Genomic DNA, 15,553 nt, shown 5'->3' with positions numbered 1-15,553 from the left:
CTGAGTCCAACACCACCTTTGTGACAGAAAACCCATATTTCCTCACATTACAACAGCAACAGCAGTTACAGTATGACTTTGTAGAAAAAATTAAATCCACAATCCTACCCGATCAATCAATCTTATTTACAATGGATGTAGACAGTCTCTACACCAATATTGACATCACAGAAGGCATCACAGCCGTAAAGAACATCCTGATGAAATACCCAAACAGCAAACGTCCTGACAAAGAACTACTTCAACTACTGGATATCAACTTGAGACGTAATTATTTTGAATTTAACAGCCAGTATTTCCTCCAAATCAAAGGTACAGCCATGGGTAAGAAATTTGCCCCAGCCTACGCAAACATCTTCATGGCTCAGTGGGAGACAGAGGCTGTCAATAAATGCTCCAAAAAACCACTACACTATTACAGGTACCTGGATGACATCTGGGGGGTCTGGACTCACTCTGAAGAAGATTTTACACAATTTCTCCTAACCCTTAACACCCACAATCCTACCATCACGCTTAAAGCCACAACCAACACTCAGTCAGTGGATTTCCTGGATACCACTGTTGCAAGTTCCCACATGCCAAAGACAGTGGCAAGAATCGGAGTCAACAGGTGGGCCAAAGAGATAAGATTGGACCCACACTGAAACACACTGACCTTGCTTATGCGAGTAAAATCAGCCAGAAGACAGGGGCCCAACTGCACAACAAGCATCCAAGCTGGGACAAAAGAAGATCAACTGAAGATAAAGCATCTCAGAAGTGGACAAACCCTTCATGAACAATCCAAGGGATCAGAAACTGTGGCGAGAAGCGAGGGTCACGGAAGGGTTGCAGAGATAAGGGATCAGAACTTGCTTCTGGGAGCAAAATTGGGCAGAAGGTCAAGAGGTGTCTGACCCATCCATCAGCAGAAGAGGTGGAACTGAAGGAGACAGAGTGAAAAGAGCTCATCAGGAAACGAAAAGCCTTCCTGAAGAATACTGGACTTCGGAAAAGCCTTCCTGAAGAATGCTGGCCCCATTGTCTTGCTGTCATGTTATACTGATATATGTGTAACTAGAAAACCTTTAACCTTGTCTAGGCTGACCCAAGAAGAGTATAAAAAGAGCAGCTAGAAGCAGAGCTGACACAACAGTTGGGGCAGTTGACAGTGAGAGACAGAGCAGATTTGGGATAGAAGAGGTCAGGAAGATTTTAGCATTAGCATCCTCCACAGGGGATAGGTTATTTTTATATTTACTCATTTTTTTGTATTTAGCAATTTTTGAGAGAGAGAGAGTTAGTGAGTGTGTGTTAGAGGGTATTAATCTGAAGCTGAAGAAGACAGAGTTGGTGTAAGCCAACTCATTATTCTTAGTTAATTAAGAGATTAATTTCTCCTTGGGGAAGTGATCAGTCTTATATCTACCCATTTTTTGTATTTTTTAATCTTGTAATAAACTTTTTGGAAAAAGAATCCACATCCCTGATTCTTCCAGGTCCTCTCTAAAGGTTAGAGTTGGGGCCCCGACCTGAACAATAAGGAGAGGTAAGCACATTAATTACAGGTTCCTGAATTATCAGGATTTGCTTTATGGTTTGTGACAGATTAAGAAAAGAAACCTTTAGTAAAGAAGCCAGTCTTCTCCTCTCCTGTGAGTAACGAGATGTCTTAAGGATGATAAGCCAAAACATTAGTAGGTTAAAATAGGCTCTGTTTGCAAGTGTGAAAAAGTCTCCGCCAGCATGGGAAGGGTGGATTAATTAGATAAATTGATAAATCTATGTTAGCCTGATCAACTAACAAGAATCATTTTCTAGTTACCAACTCCCACAAAAGCTGACAGAGGCGCAAATTAATCCTAATATAACCCAAAGAATTGTCAGCGACGGATGGCCACCCGCTGAACTTTGCCCTAGTATCTAAAACCACTAGATAACGGGAGAAATTAAAAAAGAAAGTGTGCCATCACAAAGGAACGAGTACGGCATATCATTCTCACCTTAAAATAGGAAACTGTTTCTAATTAGGGAGTCCAAACCAGGGTCCAATACAATAAAACTCACCGACGCCCCACGAACCCTGAGAAAGCAGCGCAGTCTTATTAGGTTCTAATGGAACCAGGTTTTAAAGGAACCGATAAATAGGACACGCTCGCGACACCACTACATTCAAGGGCCAACAATTTATAACCACCCACAAGTTGGACACCAAAGTGTTCTTCAAGCCAACACACACGCACTACTCTTCAAGTCCAGCCACCACCCTAAACACACATACGCGGGGCTGGTCAAATCACAGCTACTCAGATTCCACAGAATCTGTACTCAACGGGAGGATTTCGAACAGGCCACCAAAACATTATTCTCGGCCCTGCAAAACAGGGGTTACTCGAGGTTATTCTTACGTGCATGCAGAGCATCCTTTCTAGAGTCCAGACCCCCCAATACATCACCTATGCTCCCAATCATAATGACCTACTCCGAATCAGCCGGACGGCTCATTTACAATGTGAAAAACAATTTCACAAAATTCCAATCTGAATCAAAATTGTTATCAGACAACAGAATAATTGCGGCCTATAAACGAAACCCAAATTTGAAGGATTGCCTAGTTAAAGCCCAAATTAAACCCCCTAAAGGAGCATAAGGTCAAAGTTCACGGAGAATTTTTTAAACAGGTATGCTGGGTTCAAAGCCAGTCCAACAAAGCAGTGTACCTCACCACATCAACAGCGGGACCCAAATCCAAGAACTGTGTCTATCTAATTACATGCAAAACCTGCAAAACTAGGTATGTGGGAGAAACAGCAAACACACTTCTAACCCGTTTCACACAACATCGCTATAACATCACCAACAAGAAAGAGACACACGTCCCCTTGGTCAAACATTTTATTCAACATGGTTGGGATGCACTGACGGCCTCGGTCCTTGAATCCAACCCGAGATGGTCAGTCCCTCAGAGGAAAAGAGCTGAAAAGATATGGAAAAATAGATTACAAACACATATCCCTGGATGCCTTAATGAGAGATAGTGGGCTAACCTGCAGACTACACGCAGGGTGTCTGTGCACGGGAGGGTTAGGGTTATGGCAGCAGGACCCCCCTAACCCTAACCTGCCAGTGGCCCCTTGCAGTCGGTCTGCTCTGGGTCATCCTCTCACAGGATACTCCTAGAACTTCCTGCAATTTATTAGTGGATCACCTTTCCCACCCCAAAATCCTAACCCTAACCAGGTGACTATATTCCTACTCAGGTTTTTAACCCCTGACCAATACCTTTATTCTAACCCTAACCAGGAAACATAACCCCTAACCCTAACCAGGGCATATAACCCTCCAACCCACAATTTAACCTTAAACATAAGACCTTTGACACCCAAATCACTTTGAACCCCTGCCTCACAGAATCCTAACTCTGAGGGTCAAATCATTTAAAAAAACTACTCTTAAATGTTTCTACATGGATTTTTAATAATACACAAACTAAAATCAGCTCATTTTGTTACCTTTTTTGGAGTTCAAAGGCATTTAAACAACAGCAATGTTGGTGACTGTCATGAGGAAAGTAACCAGATGTAATGCCCAGTCTGGCCACAAGAGGGGGCAAGAAGACCACAAATGAATCCAGTTTGACAGACCTCCATCTGGCCGATTTGTGAGAACTGATTTGGTTTATTTTTTATGTTCGTTCTGGGTTGTTTTCCTTTCACCTACTTATCCTCAGCCAAGATGATTCCCCCTTTTTGACTCTTTCCTCACAGAATTGGAGATTCAGCTCCAGCCTTTGGGTGGGTTTTCCCTTCTTGTAACACAAAAAATAAAGAGTAAAAGGGGTTCTATGTGACTAACATAGTTTGAAATATTCTACTGGTAAGACTGAATCTATCAAAATAACTCTGGATGAGATTATGTAAATACTTTACCTAAGGTGTATGACTTTCTCTTTGAAACACTGAGCCTCAAATTACATGTGATGTTCTCTACACACTTCTATGTAACTATTCCCATGTTTTAAGGTGATTTACCTCTGGTTGGGGGAGGCCTGCTGGTTCAGCCCGGGGGTGTGGCTTCACCGGTGACCTGACCTGTCAAAACAGGGAACAAACTATTCATGTATGTTCAACACATGGTCTACCACTAGAGGGAGCCAACCGGGACTGAGCTTCTTCTACCGACTGCCAGGGCGACCCCCCCCCCAATGCCTCTGATTGGCCCTTTTCAAACTCACACAAGGACGCAAGTCGCCAATGGAACCAAACAATACCCATTAACTGTTGTAGCGCCTGCGAGCGCAATTTTGAATTTCATTTCGGTTACAGGTAGAGCTACCTACCTGCACGCGCTCCTCACAAGCTCTTTGCCTGAGGAAGACCTATTCATGGGTCGAAACGTCGCGACTATGAGCTTGTTCTGTAAATTGTTTATGTCCTGTTATGTCATTTTACCTTTTTTGGCATTATTATAAAAAAAAGTTCCCAGTAAACGTTTTGTGAGCCTCAGTTATTGTTTTTGAATTTTGCTGCTACACAGATAGCCTACTACAGTTAGTGAGGCATATATAAACAAAAGCCAAATAATAGATTTTTCAACACAACCAACGGACCAGACGCCCCTGCACGGATGTGGGAGTACGGGGACCAACCGGACGACGACACGGGCTGGACCCGGGTTAGCCACCGGAGGCTGGGACAGCGCCGCAAACAAAATCCTAACCGTCGTCAGCAACAACCTGACCACCAAGGCCTCCGTGACAACTCCGGATACCCCCAACGATGGCGCCCTGCTCAAAACCAGCCTCCAAGGTACCCCTCCTATGCTGATGCGGTCAGGTCCAGACCAACAGACCCATGGCGACGACCGCTTAATCAACACAACGACGGGTACAATCACCGGTTCCAACCCAGAGCACCGAACCGGAACGGAAGAGGCGCACGGGGTCGGGCACCATCTCGAGCCCGCAACGGCAATTATCAAAACCAAACACAAAGATCTGATGACCCGGACTTTGCTGCTAAAGTTAGAGTTCTGCACAGACTACTCAAAGCCACACATTTGAAAAATGTATCAGACACTAACAGAAACCCGCCAGCATTTCAGCTCATAGCAAAGCACCTAGCAACGGTAATTAAACCCGCGGCCCCGAGCAGCAGAACTCTCACGCTGATCGATGGAAATGCCAGATCACGGGCTTATAACACAGTAACCATCCTCAAACAACATTATGAGGATGAAGTGCGAACAGAGAAAGACACTCTGAGAGCTTATTGCAGGGACTTTTTAGCCCCGCTAGAAACAGCGACCAAGTGGATCAGACGGAACCTGGGTAATCAATTCTGTCAGGTTTATGCACCTAAGACACCACATAACAACACAACACAGGAAAGAGACACAAAAGTCAGAATTCTGTTTAAGCTCGAGGAGAATGGAATAAAGTCACACCAACCCAGTCTCAACTGAGTTGATGCTTCCTGAAACCATTCTGACCTCTGAAATCTGAGCACCTCTATTTATTACAAATTGGGAGCTCCCTAGTTACATGCCTGAGAGCTGATTCTGAAGGGAGGGGGGAAACACAGCTCTCAGTCCTAGATTGTTGCAAGTTTAAAACAAAGAGCATTCATTATTACACAAGGAACTTTCAGTGTCTTATCACACGATGAGTCAGCAATTGATAGAACAGCGGATCTTCTCAGGTCGTCCTTGGGTCACATTAAGCCAGATTTTAACACTCTTAAAAACTCATGAGGGAATTTTACAATACAGCAAACGTTTAAGTATAAATGATAAAATCATTGAGCATAAAACATGTTAAATGAAAACATGAATAATAGTTCTGACAGATTCCAAGCTGAAACGTTCCACGAGATCCAAACCTACCTGTTGTCGGCCCCAAGGGACGAACCTGCACCTCCACCCTGCAGACGGGAGGACACGGAAGACCGCAGGAGGACCCTGGACACCTCCAACCCGCCCCCACCGGCAGCCCAGGTGATGTCTGCCCAACGCACCATCCCTTCATCTCCGAACCGGATCACGACGGCCACCATGATGGAGCCGATCACCACAGGATGGTCGCCCGCAGCGTCAGAGACCAAACCATCTCCACAACCTCCAACACGGGTGACATCTCCAACAACAACCGCCCCCCCACCGTCACCAGAACCCCTCCCACAGCGCAAGGAGACACAGAGAGCTACAAGGAAGGGGGACGCGACGCCGGAGACGTCAATGCGAGTCACCACTGTGGCACAGGTACACAGAGACCCGACAGATGCTGAAGCTCCAAATGACATCGATGACGTCACGATCCTGTCTGATGGCGTCCAATCCGACGATCCAGCCGCCCCTCCAGAACCACAGCCACGCAGATCCGCAAGGAGGGTCTTCAGCTTGCTGCCACTTAACACCCCCAGACCACAGCGGGGAATCTCTCCCAGAAATGGCCACATCTTGGTGCCACCACCTACAACACTACAAAGCAAAATGGAGAGAAACACACAACGCCAACTGGCCTTCCCCTACAGCTTGCGGCAGCTGCCTAAACCCACCCGCTCCACGTCAGATACGTCAGAGACTGTGACCATGCCCCCCCCCCCCAGGTAAACAAGTCTTACAGACACCAGAACAGTTTCAATAAATCACGTGACTGGTCACTAACTTTACAACAGAAGTGGGTGATTGTGGGAGATTCCAACGTGAGCTAATTTGACACCAACTACACACAGACTCTGCAGATAGATTCATTCCCAGGTGCTAAATGGAAGCATGTAGCTGACCTATTCCAGAAGGCTGTGGTTTTGGCAGATGTGAAACAGCTGATTCTATCTTTTGGTATCAATAACCGTTGTGGCACAGACAAAAAAGGTCCGATCACTGAAATCAGGGCGGCTCTCCGCTGTGCTGCACAAAAATGTCCCAATGCGGAGATTTTGGTGCCTGCAATCAACTTCTCTACAGCCTTACCTCGCAGGGAACAGATGATGCTGCTACATCAGAACAGCTTCATCCTCAACCTTAGATACTGCATCCCTGCTTTGGAACGGAGCAAATTTAGGGTCAAAAAGGACAAGGTCCACTGGACCAAATTCACTGCAAACCATTTGTTTCTCCACTGGAGGGAGCATTTAAAATAAAGGGCCCAGTGAGCCTGCTTCAGCAGGATGGGCTTCAAAGGATTGTAAATAACAATATCTGTAACCTGTCAAAATTGTTTTTACTTTCAGAGGCTCAGTGTTCCCTTTTATCTAAAGGTTTAATCTTCATCCCATCCTGGAACAAATCCAGACGGGAGGAGACGAGACTCCAACTTAGGTATGAATTACAAAAATACCACAGGAGGATAAAACTGGCTGTTCATTTCAAGGATGATAACACCACCAAAACAAAGCATAGCAAGCCGTTCACGTCTGAATCTCAGTGGACGCCCCCTGCTGGCTCTCTACCACCTGAGGTCAATAGGTGAATTGATAGAGACCTCAGTTATTTTAATGAACAATTTCACATTTTAAGATCAAAACCCAATTTAAGCAGGGAGGAGAACCAAGCATTAGACGAATTAACCAAAAACAGGAATATAATTATTAAACCTGCGGACAAGGGCTGCTCCGTTGTAATCTTAGACAAAGAGGAGTATATTTGGGAAGGGAAAAGACAATTACTAGACACCAACTATTATAAAAAATTAATCAAACCAATTTTCCCAGAAACAATTCCCCTGGTTTCCAAAATTATTACCAATTTATATGAAAAGAAATTCATCGATGCCAAACAAAGAAATTATTTATTAGGATCCATCGAACCGAGAGCCCGCAGGTTCTATCTGCTGCCTAAAATTCACAAGGAACCTCAAAGCTGGAGCAAACCATACGAGATTTCCCCAGGACGGCCGATAGTCTCGGATTGTGGCAGTGAAACCTACCACTCGGCTGAATTCATTGACCATTATCTCAGCCCGTTGTCAATTTTACACAGCAGTTTCTTTAAGGATACGTATGACTTTATAGAAAAAATTAAATCCACAATCCTACCCGATGAATCAATCTTATTTACAATGGATGTAGACAGTCTGTACACCAATATTGACATCACACAAGGCATCACAGCCGTAAAGAACATCCTGATGAAATACCTAAACAGCAAACGTCCTGACAAAGAACTACTTCAACTACTGGATATCAACTTGAGACGTAATGATTTTGAATTTAACAGCCAGTATTTCCTCCAAATCAAAGGTACAGCCATGGGTAAGAAATTTGCCCCAGCCTACGCAAACATCCTACGCAAACTGTGTCTCAATTCAGGGTCTGCATCCTTCGTCGGCCGGATTCGTCAGCCGGTTAAGTTGTCGTGTGCACGTCCCATTTACCGGTTCCGTTAGAACTTATGAGACAGTACATCCATCAGGGTTCTAGGGGATGTCGGCGAGTTTTATCGTATCAGACCCGGGTTTGGACCACCTAATTAGAATCGTGTCTTTTATTTTAAAGGTGAAATGACTTGCACGAATAGTATCCCCAGAGTAGTCCACTTCTTTTAAACTCGTTACCTTTTGGTTAAGATACTAGAGAGAAGTCTGGAGGCAAGCCACGCCTCTCAGCAATTTTTTGGGTTATCTGGATTAATTGCGCCTCTAACAGCTTATGTGGGAGGTTGGTAACTATAAAATGATTTATGCTAGTTGATCAGGCTAACATAAGTTTATCAATTTATTTAATCAATCCAACCTTCCAGCTGGTAGAAACTTTTTCAACCTGCAATCAGAGCCAAAAATAACCTCTAATATTCTGTTTTTATCGCCCTTAAGACAACTCGTTACTCGCAAGGAGGGAGGAGTGAAACTCCCCTTATCTTAAGGTTTCTTTATATTATTTTATTATAAACTGTAAAGTAAGTCCTGATAATTCAGAGACCTGTGATCGACATGCTTACCTCCTGTGCAACAATGGTCAGGGCTCCAAACGTGAAGCTTTAGAGAAAACCTGAAAGAATCAGGATTATGTTTCTTTTCCAAAAAAGTTTATTACAAAATAGAAAAATACAAAAATGAGTATAAAAACAACTGCTATACCCCAAGGAGGAATTAGTTCAAAATGATTAAATAAAAGAGTTAGTTTACACCAGCTCTTGTCTTCTGAGAATCTTCCGTCCAGCTCTCGTCTCGCCTCTAATCTCTCTTCCCCGATCTGGGCTGCTGTTTTTATATCATTCCTGAGACTGCTCTAAACAGGGTAAGAGTCACAAGTCATTCTCTCCTGACAGTTTAGGTCAAGGGGTCATTTATCAAATACACTTTTTTAGCTCTACATAAGACATTTGGTATCATTTTCACTACATGCAGTATTCACATGAGGGCACAAAAGTTACATGTTGCACTCCTGGAATGGGAGCACAGGTCATAAATCTTCATGTTGGTAGCAAATTGTAGATCTTCCTTCAGCATTCCTGAGAACTTCTGGGTCCAGATGGACTGTCCTCACTCCTTTCCAGTCCTTCTTTTCCCGCCAGGGGAGGGGTCATGGGTGGATCCATGGGTGGATCCAGAGAAGCCAGCCTGCCTTTTGACCCTTTGCCTAGTTCTGTCCCCGCCAGCAAGTCCTGAACTATTGTCCTCTTGACCCTTCTGTGACCCTTGTCTCTGACCACCGTTTCTAAGTCTTGACCGGCGGCTGGGACTTGCGACAACGTCACAGCGCCGCGACCAGGCCTGTCCCAATTCGAAGACTCCTTCAAATGCGGTCGACGAATTCGGCCTTCTTTTCGCCTGTATGAAGGATGGGTCCGGTGTATCCTTCAATGGTTTACATTTCCCAAGATGTCTTGCGGGCCGGACAGTAGAACTTTTAAAAACAATGGCGGACAGTGAAACGGGAGCTGTCAGAGAGGATTGCGCATATAAATGTCAGTATAAACTTGAAAACTGTTAGGTTAAGGGCTTTTTGTGATACATGAACGTTATTTTAGTTTGAAATGTTACAGTAAAAGTGCTTGTATTGCGGTCTCGGCTCGTATGTTTGGTCGCTCGGTGTCGTACTTCTCCCGCTACGTTTTCCCCCTGATTTTAATAGAAGTTTGTATTTTAGGGACAAAAGAGAAAACCAGGGAATTTATTAAGCTTAGGGCGAAGATGGACCACATGATCACTGGAGCAAAGTATTCGGCAACTGTGGCATGGAGGTACAATAACATCTCATATTTTAAAAACTCGTTTGAGTTTAGTTTTTTCTGCAAAAACATGAAAGGAATAACCCGTTGTCCTCTTTTCTCTTCCTGTTTCTTTTCTTACATGTTTGTTAAGACTATTCTGTAGAAAATGGGCATCCAGGGGAAGGTGACAGCGATGACCAGCTTCTGGAGGTGATCAGGGAGGACATGAGGCTGCAGAGGGAGGCAGAGCAGCAGAAGGCACAGGAGAGAAGGGAGAACTTTGACAGAAAAAATGGTTAAGGAAGATTAAACATGTACATATAAAAGAAATATCTAAATAAAATCAGCTCTGTATTAAACTCTTGAATTTTACTTTTGTTTACAAATGAGAATTGTTTACTAAAGGGTATCCCGCTGGGCAGGGCCGGATTTAGGAGGATGTGGGCCCATGGGCTTCAGTCAATTTAGGTGGCCCCTTTTTTCAAAATTGTTGCATAGACGCACGCACGCGCGCACGCACACACACGCGCGCACACATATAATTTTACTATATTATTTAAGGACTACAAATTGAAACTTTTTTTTAGATCACACATTTTTAATAAACCAATTCACACACACTACAATAATCCTTGAATGAATAGATTTGCATTTTATAGAAAGAAAACGTTATTTCAACTTTGGCTTCTAAAAGCTGTGTCAATCAATAACCTAACATTAGGTAGTCATTTACACATTGAACATTTAAATACAATTCAAATTCTGCTTTTGCTGTCAAATTACTTAAACAAAAATAAACAAAAGGCAAAAGCGCACTCATCTGCCACTAAGACAGAAGACTGTGCTCAAAGCAAAAGATGGATCAGGCAAGCAAGCTCTTTCACTCTTTTGTCAAAGTTTTTAAAACCCATCAGCATTTTGAGAACATGCTTACTTTTCTGGATTTTTTTGGCAGCAAAGTCCTTGACAAGATCACTGAAGTCCAGCCTTCTCACTTTATCACTCTCAATGGACAAGAGAGTCAAACTATTCAGCCTTTCTTGTCCCATTGTTGATCTGAGTCTGTTCTTCACTATTTTAAGCTTAGAGAATGATCTCTCACCACTTACATTTGTGACAGGGAATGTCAGGTGAAGCCTAAATGCAATATCCACATTCGGAAAGATGCTCTGTAGGTTTTTTTCTCTGATTAACTGTAAAAGTAATGGAGCAGAAGTGAAGCTTCTACTCTGAATAAAATCTTTGAACTGGACAATCTCCTCTACAAAGTCCATCCCCAGATCGGCTGAATATTTTCTTTGGAGATTAGAGGCTTTGTTTCGTAGTTCTTGGGCAGTGACATTAGAAAGGTTGTTCAGGAAGCCAAAAGTGTTGTTGAGGTTATCATATGCAGCATACCTGCGATCCATTTCAGCAAGTAGTCTATCAACAACCACCAAAAATACACTTGTGGAGAATTTGTGTCTCGCTGACTGCTCCACCACTGAAGTGGTGGCACTTTCTCCTTTTGTATTTGCTTTCTTTTGTCTCTGAGTGCTTCCTTTGTAAACATGTGAAACTGATGGAGACAACTCCTTTGCTTGCGACTAAAACCTGTCAAACTGATCTCTCAAACCTCCAATGTAGTACCTCAAGGATCTTACCAAATCCATAGCTTTGCACAAGTCTAGCTCCACAGCCTGTAACGCTACACTTGCCTTTTCAAAGCGCTGGAGGATGAAATGCCACACAGTACACATGAAGGCAGTTTCAAGTTTGTCCATTTTTTTATCAAGTGACCTGGCTTCATTTCTAGTTGCTGCATTGTGGTTAGTGTCATGTACAATATTCTTTAAAGATTTCTGAATGTTTGCATAGTTTATGCATATTGCCTGTGTGGCATCTGCATGTGCAGCCCATCTTGTGTTAGAAAGTGACTTCAATGTTTCAATGCGCTTATTAGCATTGGGCTTGAGTCCAGCTGTCACTATGTTCCACCTTGCTGTTGACTTGGAGCAGAAGTTAAAAAGGTTTTGCACAAACTGGAAAAAATCAGCTGTCTCAAAACAACAGTTAACACTGTTGACCCCAACCAAATTCAGGGTGTGTGCTGCACATGGAACCCATTCAAAAAGGGCATTGACTTCTTTTATACGTGCCTGTAGTCCTTTATATACTCCTGACATGTTGGCAGCATTATCATAACACTGCCCCCTGCAGTTTGCAATGTCAATGTTCATTTCTCCCAAAACCTTGAGTACAAGCTCACATAAAGCTTCCCCGGTATGGCTCTCTATGGGAAGAAATTTAAGAAAGCGTTCCTGGGAGTGCCCTTCAGGTGACACATATCTCAGAATAAATGTTAACTGATCAAGGTGGGAAACATCTGGTGTGGAGTCAACAGAGATCGAATAGTATTTGGCCATGTTTACTTCACCGACTATTTCAGACAGAACACGATCACCCATCAGTTGAATAAACTCTTCACATATTTTAGAAGAACGATATGAAGGTGTCCCTGAACCTGCATTTCCATATTTCTCTATGTGACCCCGATAGCAAAACATGTTATTTCAATGTTGAGTTTTGGTCAAAATGGTTGATTTATAGTTATGGTTGAAACTTTGACAGTGGATCAACACTGAATACTTTCAAGTTGAAAATTTGTAATTGAATCAACATCGTATTATGGTTGATTTAATGGTTGAATAGCAAGCATTAGATCAACATCGAATATATGTTGTCAAACAGTGCACCTGGGGACTTTGGTCCGCCTGGAACTTTGGCGCTCCGGGTGAGACCATTTGATAGAGAGTTAATATATATAAATTAAACAATGAGCTGTGTTTTGTGATTTTCTTTTAAAATAATTTGTTAGTCTTTCAAGCGTAAAACTGGTTATGTGCAAATACTGTAAGAAAAAAAGTCTAAGTATGGGAAAAACAAACATCTCAGTCGCCAGACTGTGGAACTGTGGAATGGTCCGGTCCAGAATTTCAGTTACCCGGCGCCATTTTGACTTCTTCAACTTGTGTTTAATCGTCGAGCACGGTTCTCCTCATCACTGTGGTAAGTTTTAACTGACTTGTTGTTAAAGAAAATACCCGCAGTTGATGTTGAACTAAATTGTTAAACGGAAGCAGTAAATTCGTATGCCTATATGTGATTTCTCTGTAGGACCGCATTTACATCCAGCTAGCAATAGTTAGCAGCTAACGCTATGTTCATTCCTCTGTGAACTTTTTGATGTAATTTAAACTTGAACGTGTTCAAATCAGTGTTCATTTCGTTGACTAAATATTTTAGGGATTGTTTTGACTAATTAATTTGCACGGACTTAAACGACACGAAAACGAATAAAGATACATACCAATAATTACTAACAGGGTATCCGCGGGTCCTTAAAAAGTCTTAAAAAGTCTTAAATGAGCTTTTCCAAATTTAAGGCCTTAAAAATCCTTAAAAATGACAAATAATCCTTAAATACAGTTTCCAGAGGTCTTAAATTTTCAAAGACCCAATAAACAAGATTATTTTATTTCTATGAAATTTTCATTAATTTCTAGTTAGTCTCTGTCTTGCTAACAAACAGAGACCCTGATCGCTGCACCCCCGGAACTTCAGCCAAAAATCGAGCAGGAAATTGCCTCTTTTTGCCCATCAGCCAAGGCCAACATTAGAAACCTGGGAGTTATTTTTGATCCGGCTTTAAGTTTAGACTCACACGTCAAAACCATCTCCCGCTCTTGTTTCTTTCAACTGAGAAACATTTCAAAAGTCCGTAAACTGGTTTCTACTGCAGATCTGGAAAAAAATCATCCATGTCTTTGTGTCATCACGCTTAGACTACTGTAACGCTCTTTTTACTGGTCTCATCAAAACCTCCTTCTCACGCCTTCAAGCCATCCAAAATGCAGCAGCCAGACTCCTAACCAAATCCAGCAGACGAGCTCACATCACTCCAGTTTTACAGTCCCTCCACTGACTCCCGGTAGAAAATAGAATACAGTTTAAAGTTTTAGTCCTGACCTATAGAGTTCTTAACAACCAGGCTCCAAGCTACCTATCTGAGCTTTTATCCCCACACACCACCTCTCGGAACCTTAGATCCACATCTGAAAACCTCCTGGCTGTTCCTCGAACCAGACTGAAAACCAAAGGGGACAGGGCCTTTCAGACTATTGCACCCAGACTTTGGAACAGTCTACCTTCAAATCTCCGTCTCTCTAACACTGTAGAGGTCTTTAAAAATCATCTAAAAACTCACCTTTTCATCCAGTCGTTCCCTCCCTAAATGTTTCAAAAAGATGGCTTTGTTCGGGTTCACACCTTCACTTTGTTTATACTCATGATTTTATTTTCTACGTTTATCACTGCTATTGTTTTTCTGATGTTTTTATTTGTTAGAGGTATTTGTCCTGATCTTTATCATGTTGTACAGCGCTTTGTGATTTATATCTGTGAAAGGCGCTATATAAATAAACTTTTACTTACTTACTTAAGCATTTTTTGTGTATTACCGTAAATCCTCTAATACAGGCCCAGGCCTGTATTTGACTCAAGCTCATCAAACTCCAGGCTTTTATTGGAAGGAGGACCAGAATTAGAGGCAGGCCTCTATTTCTATTTGAGCAAAATGAACTAATGGTTCGCTGGAGTTTTTGACAATTAAAATTGCGCCCACATTTTCAAAGTTAAATACATTTCTTTTAACAACGGTAGTTTCTGCTTCAGCCCTCTCCCCCCTCCCCCTGCGCAGCGGCCGCAAACTCACTGATGCGCCTGCAGCCTCTCGGAGTTCCTGCTGCTCTAAACATTAAAATAATTATTTCATTTTCTGTTCCTCACTTCTGATTACCTTCAATGGTGTCTGTTTGTTGCAACCAGCAGGTGCAAAAACTAACTTGTTTTTATTTGACTATTTTTCTGTCCTGCCTGTTTATTATCTTCCTGCATCTCCTCTCAATCCTAAAGAGAAACTGCTACCTGGGTTCATATATATATAGCGTATTTTACATATGCGGGGCGACTTACTTTTGAGGAGAAATGTTTACAGGGTTCCCGCGGAGTCTTAAAAGCATTGAATTTATGAATTTGAAAGTAATACCTTTAAAAGACTGGAGAAACCCTTCAATTTTGGCATCTGGGTCTTAAAATTTGTGTTGGATGTAAGTTTTCTGTACTGCATTTTTCTTCTGAAGTTCATCAAAATATTCCAAACAAGTGATGACACCAAGAGAAGCATTAGTATTAATAAAGGCTATTTTTAGACATTTATTTCAATGTTGTGTCTTTACTGTTTGCACTGTTGCTTTTATACAATAAAAATACTAAAAGAAATTAGGGTAGTAAAATTAACAATTAAAAAACAAACCTTCTTAAAATTAAACTAAAATATAGGCAACAAAAATTATTAAGGTTCTAATGTCAAACCAGATAGATC

This window comes from Nothobranchius furzeri, chromosome 8 (genome assembly GCF_043380555.1).
Source record: "Nothobranchius furzeri strain GRZ-AD chromosome 8, NfurGRZ-RIMD1, whole genome shotgun sequence".
NCBI lineage: Eukaryota > Metazoa > Chordata > Actinopteri > Cyprinodontiformes > Nothobranchiidae > Nothobranchius > Nothobranchius furzeri.
The sequence above is the reverse complement of the archived record's forward strand: the minus strand, read 5'-3'. Positions refer to the sequence as shown.